Here is a 12,972-nt window from a genome sequence, read left to right as displayed (position 1 = left end):
GAAATGGCTCAGTTGACCTCAGAGAGAGAAATAATGTATAGTATCAATTTAATTGGGACGATGTCCAATTGTAGTTTGTGCCATTCTTGCTAATGTGTTAAACAAAAAATGTATTAAGTATGGTAGTTTCTGCCATTTTCCAATGCAGAGCAGCACATAGACAATTTTGAGAAGCTTTCAGTGATGGACCCCTTCCTCTTCCTGCTGAATAGGTGTCTTTGAAGTACTGTCAGTTTAGCACTCATGTGCAGCAATACAATGTAAACTCTTGAATGAGTTGGCGTGATTGATTTATGTGTGTGTGTTAAGTGGGGTGTGTATGGGGGTACGTAGGTGTGAGAATGTAGCCATAGAATCTACCTTCTATAATTGTTTGTTCAACCATCTGTTTTGCATTGTATTAATTAATTGTTTTCTGTATTTTCTATATTTTTGAGTGTCCCTCTTTTACTGGTGGTTGGGTCTTTATGGTGGTTGTGCTGCAGCATAATACATTGCATTATTCCAACAATATAAACACAAGCGTGGTACTTTAGAGTCTTTTCCCTATGGGCAAAAAATATTAGTTTGTACTTAGTTGCACAAGTTTTAATTATGTCTCTTGGGGTTAGTCTTTAGTTGCCTAGAAGTTAATGTTATGGTTCAGATTTTAATCACAGAAGGTTAAAGAAGATTAAATAAGTCTGGCTATTTAATACTAATTTTAAAATGATTTAATTCCCTGCCTTTAGTGCATTTTTGTAGGTAGGTTAGTGTACAGTGCATCTAAAATCTGTACAGAGGGGCTCCTCTCCTCATAAAGGTGCCAGCCGCTGGCCATCTCTACTTTTCCACACAATTACAGTATTGCTAACATTAATTGAAAGAAACCCACATCATCTAATAGAAATCTGTGAATTATCCCCTTCATTGAACTCCCAAATCCCACTCAGTTTTAATCAAGTATCCAGAATATATTTTCTACAAATATTCTGGACAAGGTAACAACCAAAGGTGCCTGCAGCATATGACCTGACAGGAAAGTGACATTTGGAAATCTGTCTGCACTACTTGAGAGGGTCCTTAGTAAGCATCACAGGCACCATCCGTTTCCTGGTAAAGGAGGTGACATAGTTACTTGACTGGAACACCTGCATAGCATATCTTCCATTATCATGACTGATATGATGGCTTGCTGAAATATCAGTAGTGGCCCTTTTCCAATCTTCAAGCCACATTATTGTCTAAGCTCACTCTTCACAGATTGTGGCGCCACCCACTGTCTCTCCACACATTTTCTGGAATTCCAGAAAGATACAGTCTACTGGTATGTATAACACTTTGTGTTTCCCGATTGCATTGTTGCAGGGGGATTCTAACAAACAGGTTTATAGCTTGCACAGGAGAGACAATCTACAAAAATATCAACTATATGTTTTTGAATAAAATAGTGAGTAGCATAAAATATCTGAGAAGTGCCTCAGACTACAATCCTGGTATCAGAGACCTTCTAGAGTCAAAAGATAATCAGATATAATGCAGTGACTAATCTTCACCCTCAAATCCAGGTGGGGTCAACATATGCTTTAATGTATGCTTTAACGAAATTCAAACAACTAAAGAAGTTTAGCAAAGGCAATAATGTTTAGCCACTATTTAACTGTTATATCTGAAGTCTAAATGCCTCACCAAATAGACCACATGCCCCCCATCTTCCCACTCCTCCGTACAGCAGCAAGGTAGCCAAAGTGAAGCGTGATAATGCTCTTAGTCTCAGGTCCCACTCAGCATGATAAATCAAGGCCTTCAAAACATAAGGTTGCTATTTGTGGTTGCATTAAATAAACTATCCATTATCTCCCTCCCATTTTGAGATAACTCTATTGGCACAAAGTTTAGTTCAAATTACATATACAGGAAAACTCAAACCCACATTGAGCGGTCAGCATTAGTGTGTCCTCTTTCCCCTAGAAGTTGGGTTCAGCCAAATGACTTTGATTCTGACTTTTAGCACCATCGGTAATACGTTTCAAAGTCCTACTCTCATTCCAAAATAAGTCTGAAAGCAATTAAAAGTTTAGGGTAGGGTGTTTTGTCTGTGAAATGAGAGCTGTTTAGGGGAAGTAACTACTGTACTTTGTCACATCTGCTGCAAAGAAAACTAAAATAATTTTTTGCTTTTAATTTAAAATTACACTTCTAAAAACTTGTGTCCTACGTAACAATTGTATTCTGAAAAGTAACTCTAGTCAGTAAGGTGCCATATATTCTCTCTTAAAAATCATTACATGTTAAATCATCAAGTAGCTTACCGGGCCATTTGTTGAGCCTTTTTAACAAAAAGCATGTGCTTTTGTCTTTGAGCAATTTTCTGAAGATCTATGAAAGTTCGGTAAAAGGTCTACCAATCTCTTATTTGTATCTGTTGACATGAAAAGCAAGAAACTAATAGTGTAAGCCCAATTTTGGGAAACATGAAACCTGTTTTAATTGATTTCTTATTAATGCATATATGTATTGATAAACACATATTTAGTATACTCAGACTTACTGTAGAATTTGTATACAATTGGCCATCATCGAAACAGTATTATATGCCTATACAGTGCTTGAATATTCTGTTTCTTGCTTTTTTCATGTAAACACAACAAATGGTGCTGTTCACTGTTCATCGGATCTTGAGTCACTTTGCATGCCAACAGAATGTTGCCTTTGCCTCTGGTTATTTTCGTGCAACAGGTACACAAAGCATGTATGCACTCCCTAGACTTCACCAGATTAACGTACTCGCTTGATCTCAACGCAATGCATGCTGGAGGATGCTCTGTCCATTTTACATTTAGCGCTTGGACTTGAGAAAAAAGTTCTTTCCCCACCTTCTGTATGCTTATACTGTAGGTATTAAGTGAAGCTGAAAAAGCACCCAAAGAGCTGAAAAAAGAGCTTGTGAAGCGCAAGAAAGAGGAGCTTGCACAAACCCAGCATGCCCAGGTAATGACAGTAGCAGAGGTTTTCTGCTACTATGAAGCAGTATTATTCACATAGCTTGATAGCTGCCTTTTTTATTGTAATGTTAACTAATTGTTGTTTTGCTCTAACCCATCAGCGGATTCTTGTTGTGTTCACAAATTTGTGTTTGTAATTTGTAAAGCAGTGTAATGTCTTTGCAACTACATTGACACACTTTCCATAATTTGTTATCTTGCCTTGTAACACAGTTTTGTAAGCACGTGTGTATGTGTAAGGTGTGTTCACTTATCCTGTTGCAATGTCTGTATATCTGCCCAAAATGTTGTCATTTGTGAGTGAGATGTAGTCCGAGTGCCTTTACTTTTGCAGTCTAGTGGAATACACTGCAGTTAAGATTTATACCATAACACAGTCATGCACTTGGCCATCGTTCTAAATCAAAAAAGTAATGAAGACAAAAGTTAATATTTTATGTGCCATCATTCATATTCTGTTTCAGCACCAGATATCAGGAATGTAGAAATAGCAAACAGGAACATGCAGTTTTCTAGGAAGGAGCAAAATTGTATTTTCCACAAGAAATGCTTGTATTGTTAAATATTTGTTTGACTCTTCACTGGCATTGCAGTACAGTCATTTGAATAGAGATTTAATGGAATTCTAAGTATATATAGACACTCAGATCTGCAAAGTGTTCCTGTTTGGGCTGATGCACAGAGACACTGCGTATTTTTTATTTTTTTTTACAGTATCTTGTTGAGTAGATTTCAAGGTTGACCAGTTAACACGTTTCTAACAAGCTACCTACTGGTAAGTGTAGGTGAAATAAAACTAGTCGTCTAATTGTGCACTTGATCATTTTAACTTGGTACTAAAGAAAAGTATAAATCTTTCCTAAAAAAAATAGGTTAACGTGCTTCTGTACTTGAAAAATACCTTGTTTGCCAAAGATCAGAATTTGGATTTCTCTGAGCAGATATAGAAATCGTTTTGGAGAAGACGGCTATGAAAAAACGCTTGCGACTTTTGTGATAGAAAAAAATAATTTTGTGTATTTGATTTCTAAACTGTATTTGGTTACTGCATTATAAAGTTAAACAAATCACAGTAAGTTTACAGTTTTTTTAAATTAAATGTTTCTACAGAAAAATAGTACTGTTTATGTATTTACATGGGGGTAAATTGTATTCTGAGTCACAGGGTGTTGCACAAGTTATGATTCAGTCTTTTCAGTTGTCGTCTTGTTCACTGTTCAACGCTCCACTGCAGGATGTAAGTCTGTTTTGCCTGCAGCACAGTTTTTTTATTTGGTTTGTCCTTACCGTCTTTAAAGGACCACATGTGTCAGTAAACAAACCTATAGGATTTTTTCAATTATTGTTTGAAACTGGCCTCTTTATTTTCTGGAGGGACTAAATTAATCACCAAATGATCCACAGTAAATTAAGTTGCAATTATACTTTCAAATCAGGCCCAAAGATTAATTCAATTATTCAATTATATATTATACAGTAAACACATGTGATAGATTGACCGGGGTGATTTTTGGTCGTAAATCCAATTCTTTGTGTGCAGTGGAATTGTGTGTTGAATTCTTGCTCCTCTAATTGTTGTCTTTAGAATCATGTTAGCAAACTCAAAACCACTCTCACTAGGGAATGTTATTTTTATTTATTTTGTAAAAATGTAAAATAAAAATAAATTACATTGAACGTAGAAACACAAACACCATGCTGAAAAGAATGCCAGAGCTATATAGATTAACATAACAATTTAATTTTACAAAATGTCTGGTGATAGCATATTAAATTAGTCTTTTAGAAGCCAGCCACTATTCTTATTTGTTATAATTGTTTCCTCCCACTTTAAAAGTCTTAAACCCATGTTTTTTTTTTTTGCTAAACTGTCTTTGTTACTCCTAGAACCTGTCAAACCAAAACATTTTTGGGATTTTCTCTAAAGTCTTTTTTTCCAAACAGTGTTGCACATATTTATTTTTGCAGTGTTCTATAGGTGACATTTTATAAGAGCAGAGAACTGGTGTCTTTTCACGTCCTCTCACTTTTCATTACAGAGAAGATGAATGAGGTAGAATTTTCACATATACATAACACTGAGTTTTGAAATTAGGGTGACATTGGACTTGAAAGAAGGAGCAGGAGCTGATAGTGTTTATGAGGAGCAAAAAATCATACTTTTTCCTTAGTTACAGTACTTTGCAATTCATTTTGGGTTGCCAGTAGCACTCTTCCAGGTACCGTGAATAGAGCAACATTCAATCAATCATTGTTTTCCATTGAAATTTTCTAAAACATTTGAAGTGACTACACGCTATAAAGTGTACATGTGCTTTCTTTTCCTGCCATGGAACTTTGTTCTACCAATAGGCTTGGAGAGGAGTTTTTAGAAATTGGATTCAGCATCTCAGTTTTCAGCGTGTTGCATTGCCACAGAATTATTGGTGCCACCAGGAAATTGGTTAAGGTAAATTGTTGTAATTTCAGGGCACAGCCACTCCCCTCATAATCATTGCACCTGCATTATAATCCCCTCAAAGTCTGATCTCTGAATTATATTTAGTCCACTTGAAGTTTAGGTGAATGTTTATCTGGTCATTTCCTCATACATACCTTCCCTTTTCATAAAAGTACTATTCCACATAGTTTCTATGCTGACATTTAAACTATCTCCCAAGGAACTAATTCTAAGGCCAAACAATTTCTTCTTTACAGATCATTATAGCTCCCACCTTAAAACAGTATGTTCTGTTTACTTCCATAATTAGCAAGACAAATAAAATGGAAACAAATCAATCTGTTAACTCTGGACATGCCCGAGCATACCTATGACACTTACATTTAGGATCAGGCAAGATTGAACTTACCTTTTGAAGTTGGAGATTGCTGTTTCTAATTTTTATTTTGTTTGTGACTTATTTCTTTAGTTGAACTGGAATTAAGTTCTGCCTTTTCAGGAGTCTGCATTTTTATGTTCCTGGACTCTTCATTTCCAGGAGGACAGAGCACATATCTCAGACTTTCACTGATTTAATTCTTACCCAGTTGATTATTGAGTTCATTAATGCAACATGACTACTGTGAGATATCTTTACGTAGGTTGTGGATAGGAACATTGAAGCGAATTGGGGAAATGGATACAGGCTTCCTCGACACTAATGGGATTAGATTTCCTCTTCTTCAGGTGCCCTTCCACCACAATGTCTCAGTTGCCTTTTTGGGCTTTTCCACTGAGCCTCTCTTCTTGACTGGTATTTGCTTCCACTCTGAGTGTTAGCAAAGCCTTGAAAACTCTTGATATGTTCTTTAACTGTTCACAAAATCAAGCATTATCTTTCTGGTGTTTTTTGCATCTTCAGCCTTGCCTCAGAAACACACTTTGGGTTTCCCACACAGCTATGCCCATGGAGCCTTCTACTTTATTACTGTTAATACCTTGTGTCCCATAATGGACTACAAAGGGGCCCCTGAGTAATGTTCAGTTCAGCTCCTGCCATTTTCTAACTCCTTATGAAAATCTGGTGCCATAAAGGAATGAAGTAACTAATAGAACACATAATTGCTAAAGTTTAAGTAAAAAAAAAAAAAAGAAAAGGTAAGCTCCAGATCTTTTGAATTTGTTGATTGAAAACACTTAAGATGCACTTGTCATTATCACTTCTACAGTACATTGCTTTTGACTTTTAGATGTGTTTGTCAGAAATGGGGTCTTTAGTTTTCATTCGGTTTGCACCCTGTAGGGACTCTTATTTTAGTCTGGATAAGGGAGATACCTGCTCAGATTACCCCTGCTCACCCCCTTGGTAGCTTGACACGAGCAGTCAGGCTTATCTCAGAAGCAAAGTGTAAACCATTTGCACATAACACACAGCAATACAGTGAAAACATTCTAAAAGGACACCTCACCAGTTTTGGAAAAATAGCCAATATTTACAAGTATAAAACAAGACCAAATAAGATAAAAATCCAACATACAATAAATAAGCTACATTTTTTTAAAGAATTACTTGAAAAGGCAGTTCCTTGAAGTAAGTAGCTCCATCTCGGGCTATCACGGCGTCGTGAACAACAAATCCAACAGTCCTGGCCGTTGTGATCCTCGCAATGCAGTCCAGAGAGCAGCGTTGCGGTGTCGGTTCCAAAGGTCAGTGCCGGGGTCGTCGGGCCCTTGAAGTCACACGTGTTAAGGATCAAACTCTGGGCTGATAAAGTCAGGCGCGCTGGCGTGGATGGCGTTGAGGCTGTGGTGCAAAGTGGGACGAGGTGACGTTTGGTGCCCACAGGTCACAGTGCAGGCAACGGCTTGGTGACGGCGTCCCGCGGCATCAATGAGACCAGGGCTGCAGTGTGAAGCAGGGCGGTGCCACGTGCGGTGTCACCAGGTCACATGCAGGCAGGGTCATTGTCGTTGCTGAAGCGCTGTTGGTTGTACGTTCAAGTCAGTGGTGCGGCACGGGACGGGATCTGTGCGGCGTCCACGGGTCACAGTGCAGACAGGGATGCCTGATGACGACACTGGAGTCGATTGTGCTGGTGTCGGTGGACCAGGGCTGCGGTGCAGGACGGGACGGTGCTTTGTGTACCTCAAGAGCGATGGCCACAGTGCAGGCAGCGGCGCCGGTGTCAGCAGGAGTGTCATCTTCAGGGATGCCCAGGCTGTGGTGTGAGGCGATGCCAGAGTGGCGGACCCACAGGTCACAGTGTAAGCAGCAGCTTGGTGGCGGCATCAGATGGCGGTGTCGCTGAGACCAGGGTTGCGGTGTGAAGCAGGGCAGCACGGCGCGGCGCCGTGCATCGTCGGCAGGTCACGGTTCAGGTCAGCGGTATCGTTGGAGGCGTTGCAGTGGTTTTTCTTCTTGAACAGTACAGAACACACAGTTCCCAGTGCCACAGGCAGATTAAACTGAAGTCTTCTGTATCCCTGAGACTTTTATCAGGAGGCAAGCAATACTCCAAGCCCTTGGAGAACTTTCTCAAGCAGGATACACAGCAAAGTTCACCCTTTGCTCTCTTTCCAGGCAGAAGCAGCAACTGCAAGCCAACCCAGCAAAGCAACACAGCAAAGGTGCAGTACTCCTCCAGCTCTTCTCCTTGGCAGAGGTTTCTCCTGATCCAGAAAGTGTCACAGTGCCCTTTCCTCGGGATCTGCACGCTGCTGAACAAAAGGCCCACCTCCCGGCGTCACCAACTCAGAAAGATATTATAGCACAGAGTTATGATGAAGCCAGGCAGGGGGGAGGGAAAGTAGGGTAGGGAACTGCAGGGAGAGAGATATGAAAAGAAAAGATTAGAACAAATATGCATATACTCATTCATAACAGTAGAACTCACCTATTGACTCTTGAATAAAGGCGCCTCCGTGATATCAGATTGAGACCCTTTGTGAATTGGACGTAGCCCCTTCTTTGAATCATGGAACAAGAACAAACTGCACCCTCTGAACCTAGAGATGGCAAGAGCCTTGAACTATGGACATACTCTGAATATCAATCATGTAACCAATTATACATTCCTAAACATAAACGTTTGATCTCAGCGTAGAAATTCTCAAAGACTTAAATATGTATCGCACATATTCTCAAAGACTTAAATATGTATCTCACATATTATGCTTCCCAAAAAACAATGAAACTATAATTTGCTTATTTCCGAAATGTTTTCACATTGACTACCTAGGTCTGAAAGTTTTACTCATTGAACTTGAAGTGCTTTGTTCGTTGGGCCGAAGCGCCTTGCTTGTTAATACATGAAGCGCTTTCTTCAATATGCCTGAGAGCGCTTTTACTTGCTTTGTCTGAAGCGCTATGCTCGTTATGCTAAGGGGCGCTTTACTCATGTGGCCTGAAGAGCTTTGATTACCGTGTCAAGGGCGCTTTACTCATGTGGACTGAAGCGCTTTGATTACCGTGGCAAGGGCGCTTAACTCATGTGGACTGAAGCGATTTGATTGCCGTTCCAAGGGCGCTTTACTCATGTGGACTGAAGCGCTTTGATTGCCGTGCCAAGTACGCTTTACTCATGTGGACTGAAGTGCTTTGATAGCCGTGCCAAGGGCGCTATACCAGTGTGGCCTGAAGCGCTTTGCTCGTTGTGCTAAGGGGCACTTTACTCCTGTGATCCGAAGCGCTTTGATCGTCGCGCCAAGGCCACTTTACTCTTTGAATTGCAAACGCTTTGCTCGTTGTGCTAAGGGGAGCTTCACCTTTGAAAGTAACAGCCCCCTTCAAGATTGGGCTCATCAAGACCTTACTGCTACGAGTATGACCTACTCGTATCTGAATTCACCATGGAAACAAGGATACTCCAATTTACCCCGGTAAGGTTTATTATGGATTGTGCTACATTGGCCCTGACAAAAAACTTTTTTCGCTTTGAAGACCAGCTCTTTCATCAAATCTGCGGCACTTCAATGGGCAGTACTTTTGCCCCTAGTTTGGCCTGCTTATATATGTACGATTTCGAAAAGAAACATATTCTACCATCATCTAATCCTTTCCAAAACCATATTAAATTGTGGCGACGATATGTTGATGACATCCTGATCATCTGGCAAGGCTCCCTGTCGACCACTAATAATTTTGTATCTTGGATCAACACCATTGATCCCTTTTTGAAATTCACGTCAACAGTTTCTTCCACTCATTTACCATTTCTGGACCTCTTGTTGACTATTAACAATGGTAAAATATCCACTTCTGTTTACCAAAAACCTACTGATCGTAATAGCCTTTTGTTATATGAGAGTCACCATCCGAAATCTGTACGGGACAATCTACCAGTAGGTCAATTCCTGCGATTAAGAAGAAACTGCAATACATCCTGTGATTTTGATCGCCAGGCTGATATTTTACAAGTCAAACTTTTTGATCAGCATTATCCTCCACGAATCATAGATCAAGCATGTAAACGAGCTAGAAATAACCATTGCGATGCTTTGTTAGAAACCATTGATAAATCCCCTCAAATAAGATTAACTTGTGTATCTACCTACACCCCCATGTCTAATTTGATAAAAAAAACTGATTAATAAAAGATGGTCAATTTTGACCAGTGGAGGGACTCAGATACAGAGACCTGTATTTGCCTTCAAACGTACAGCCAATATTAAAGATATGGTGGTCCACACTCACCCTCGAACCACACAGACCACTTCAATACAGAGAACGCTATGGGATCTTCCCCCTGTAACTGGGCATCACCCCTGTGACCTCTGTAATGTGTGTTCTCTAACAAAACAACAGACGACATTGAACTTAGAACCGATTGGCCTGTGGCAACTGAGAAGACACACGAATTGCAATACAAAAAATTGTATCTATATGATCACCTGCCCCTGTGAGTTGCGATACATCGGCATGACATCGCGCCCAGTGAAGATACGCATCAACGAGCATAGGAGTAATATCAGATGCAATAGGATTACAACAAAACTCAGTGCTCATTTTCTCGACACTTCCCACACTCCAGATGATTTGTGGTGAAGTATTTTGGAGGCTCCAAGAGTGCGATCTGAGGATCCTACTTTTTTTTTCAGACTTGAACAGAGATGGGTGTTTAAACTAAAAACTCATGTACAGGGTTTAAACGATGACATACCCTGGTCTCTGGTGACCTGAGATTCATTCTAATCAAGCACTATCCACTTATTACTTGTGGCTGAGAATTTGTTTCCCTCCTATTTCCAAGGTGGCTTATTTGTAACCTTTCCGTTTTTCTATCTTTAGTTTGCATTTTTCATCTATCTTCATTTGGATCTCTAATAGAGTTTTCATCAAGGTCTTCTTGTCAATCTGGTTTCCCTCCAGCCCCGAGTCCTTCCTTTATTTCTACTAGACTGTGGCCTGTCCTCTATGGCAGACTCTCTTCCAATGTTTAACATAGAGTCCTTCCTCTATGTCTAGAGTCTTTCGTTTGGACCAGGTTTTGGTCCTTCCTTTGTGGCCATGTTTTTCTTTTGATGACGCGAACATCGGAAGGATTCCACTTCTGTGTTCATAACGCGTTTAAAGCGCCGACTCCGGTTGCACTCCCTGTCATTTGACAGGTAGCGCTCCGGAGGGTAGGTCCCCGGCTGAGGACCACGCTTGGAAAAGTGAGTAATTACCTGCTTATTTAACACATTGTGCCTATGATAGTAGCCCGTCGCGTTCCTTGCATATTAAGATCACTGTTGGCCCCCTCTGCTTTTGCATGTTGTTTTCTTTTCTGGGTATCACAATTTTGATTAATTACTACTATTTTAGTACAGATTGGAATAACAGCTGACTTACTTTGTGGCACCGGCCACATTACTTAAAAGTTATCTATTACCGATTACAATTATTATTTACCTAACCCTTTTTAACGACGTCCGGGCATTCGAAGACCGATTGCAGTCTTCGCTACTTAGGGTTTTTGACTTCTGGGTTTTAGGACCATGAATATGTGGACTATGATTTTCGAGCATACCATTTTAGATGCCTTACCATATGTCTTTTGACATATATATATCTTTTTCTTTTGCCTTTCTTTTTCTGTGGGTTAGTGTTCCCTTTAGTCCCCTTGAGTAGGCCTATTATTGTTTACTACTCTTTATATATGGTTACCTCAAAATTGTAGTGACCCACTATATTTATTTCAGATTCTTGCTCTTAATATTTGGAGAGTATTTGACCCTTTCCCCCTTTTCTATTTCCATAATATTCTTAGTATCTGAGCAGTCCTTGGGTTCGCGCTTCCTAAGGAGCCATCCCCCCTAATTGGGGTCGGTAAGCATCTCTGCTCTGTTTTGGTTATGATGATCACTTATTTGAACTAATATGCACATTTTACCCTCCACCTTTGGTGTCTGTGTTTGGTTTCTAGGCCCCCCCTTTTTAGATGTCACTGGACAAATGATCAAATGTGAGTGACTTATTTTCTAAATACGAATTGGAGAAGCGTTATTCTGGTCCTGAAGAAGCGTCATCTGATCCATCTGGACCAACAGACGCGAAACATGTCGACCTCTTGGTAGAGGTACCACACTTTTTGGGATCCTCTAAGTCTATTTTGAAAGCCGTTGAGCATCACACTCAATTCTTGCTTTCTTTTTGCATTTTTTAATCTTGGTCGTCACTTCCCTTTTCTGATTAAAATTACGAGTTTGGAAGTGATTAGCCAATTTTAACCTATTTTTCTTTCCTTGCTCTCCTTGTTTTGGTCTGGTGGTTAGCTTCTTCCATTAGCCTTTACACTAACAATTACGGCTGACAACTCCCGTTTTGGGAGCAGGTCAGGCATTGCAGTGCCGGCCTGGCGTGATGCAATTCCCGATGATGTTGCCTGTCATCCAATGTGATGCATGAGGGCTTTGCTCTAGAACACCTTGGTTGCCTAGACTTTTTTCTTTTTCCTTAGGAACAGTGTACTCTGTATTGGCTTTATGACGTAGATGGGAGATCTTACACTGGACCTTTAACCTCCCGGTCCCTCCCCCCCTGTTGATCTTGTGTACTCCAATTTACTGTCAATCTGCCATGCAGGAAATCTGCTCTTCTTCAGAGGAACCCCCACGAGGTCTGACCGCATCGAAGTCTTCAAAATAGTGAACAATGTGCTTGGGTGTGGCTGGGCTTTATAGGCCTGCCACACCCCAAGATGGCCGCTACCTCTAGAAACCTGGGAATTGTAGTCCATTCCTAAAATAGCACTGATAAGTGCATCTTGTCCACCATTGTCCTGACCCTGCAGCCACATGAGCTTTACCACAGGGCAGGTGACGCTGATGACCACTTTTAGAACACGAGGGGATGACAAGTGGTGGGCATTAAGCTCCGCAAATACGCACAGCGGAGTTTTGGGCGGGACCTGGACCGCGCACAGCTTTATTCCTGACAGAAAGATTCTAAAAGTCTGGGGTTTTGGGTCCAATACTTATACCCCTTTCTGCCTCTGAAGTTGCCCAACTCCAAAGAGAAGTCTCTCTTGTTTTCAGGATCCTGTCTTGCCCAGGCCAGGCCCCAGACACACTTTAGGGGGTCGGAGA

The 12,972-nt window shown here is 40.6% G+C and overlaps 1 pseudogene; it reads left to right on the top strand.

Annotated features, from left to right (window-relative positions):
• The window catches only part of LOC138301708 (STE20-like serine/threonine-protein kinase), a 207,081-nt pseudogene that overhangs the window by 85,615 nt on the left and 108,494 nt on the right, over positions 1–12,972 (top strand).

The sequence above is a fragment of the Pleurodeles waltl genome, chromosome 6 (genome assembly GCF_031143425.1).
Source record: "Pleurodeles waltl isolate 20211129_DDA chromosome 6, aPleWal1.hap1.20221129, whole genome shotgun sequence".
Taxonomy (NCBI): Eukaryota; Metazoa; Chordata; class Amphibia; order Caudata; family Salamandridae; genus Pleurodeles; species Pleurodeles waltl.
This window is presented reverse-complemented; position numbering and strand designations above follow the sequence as displayed.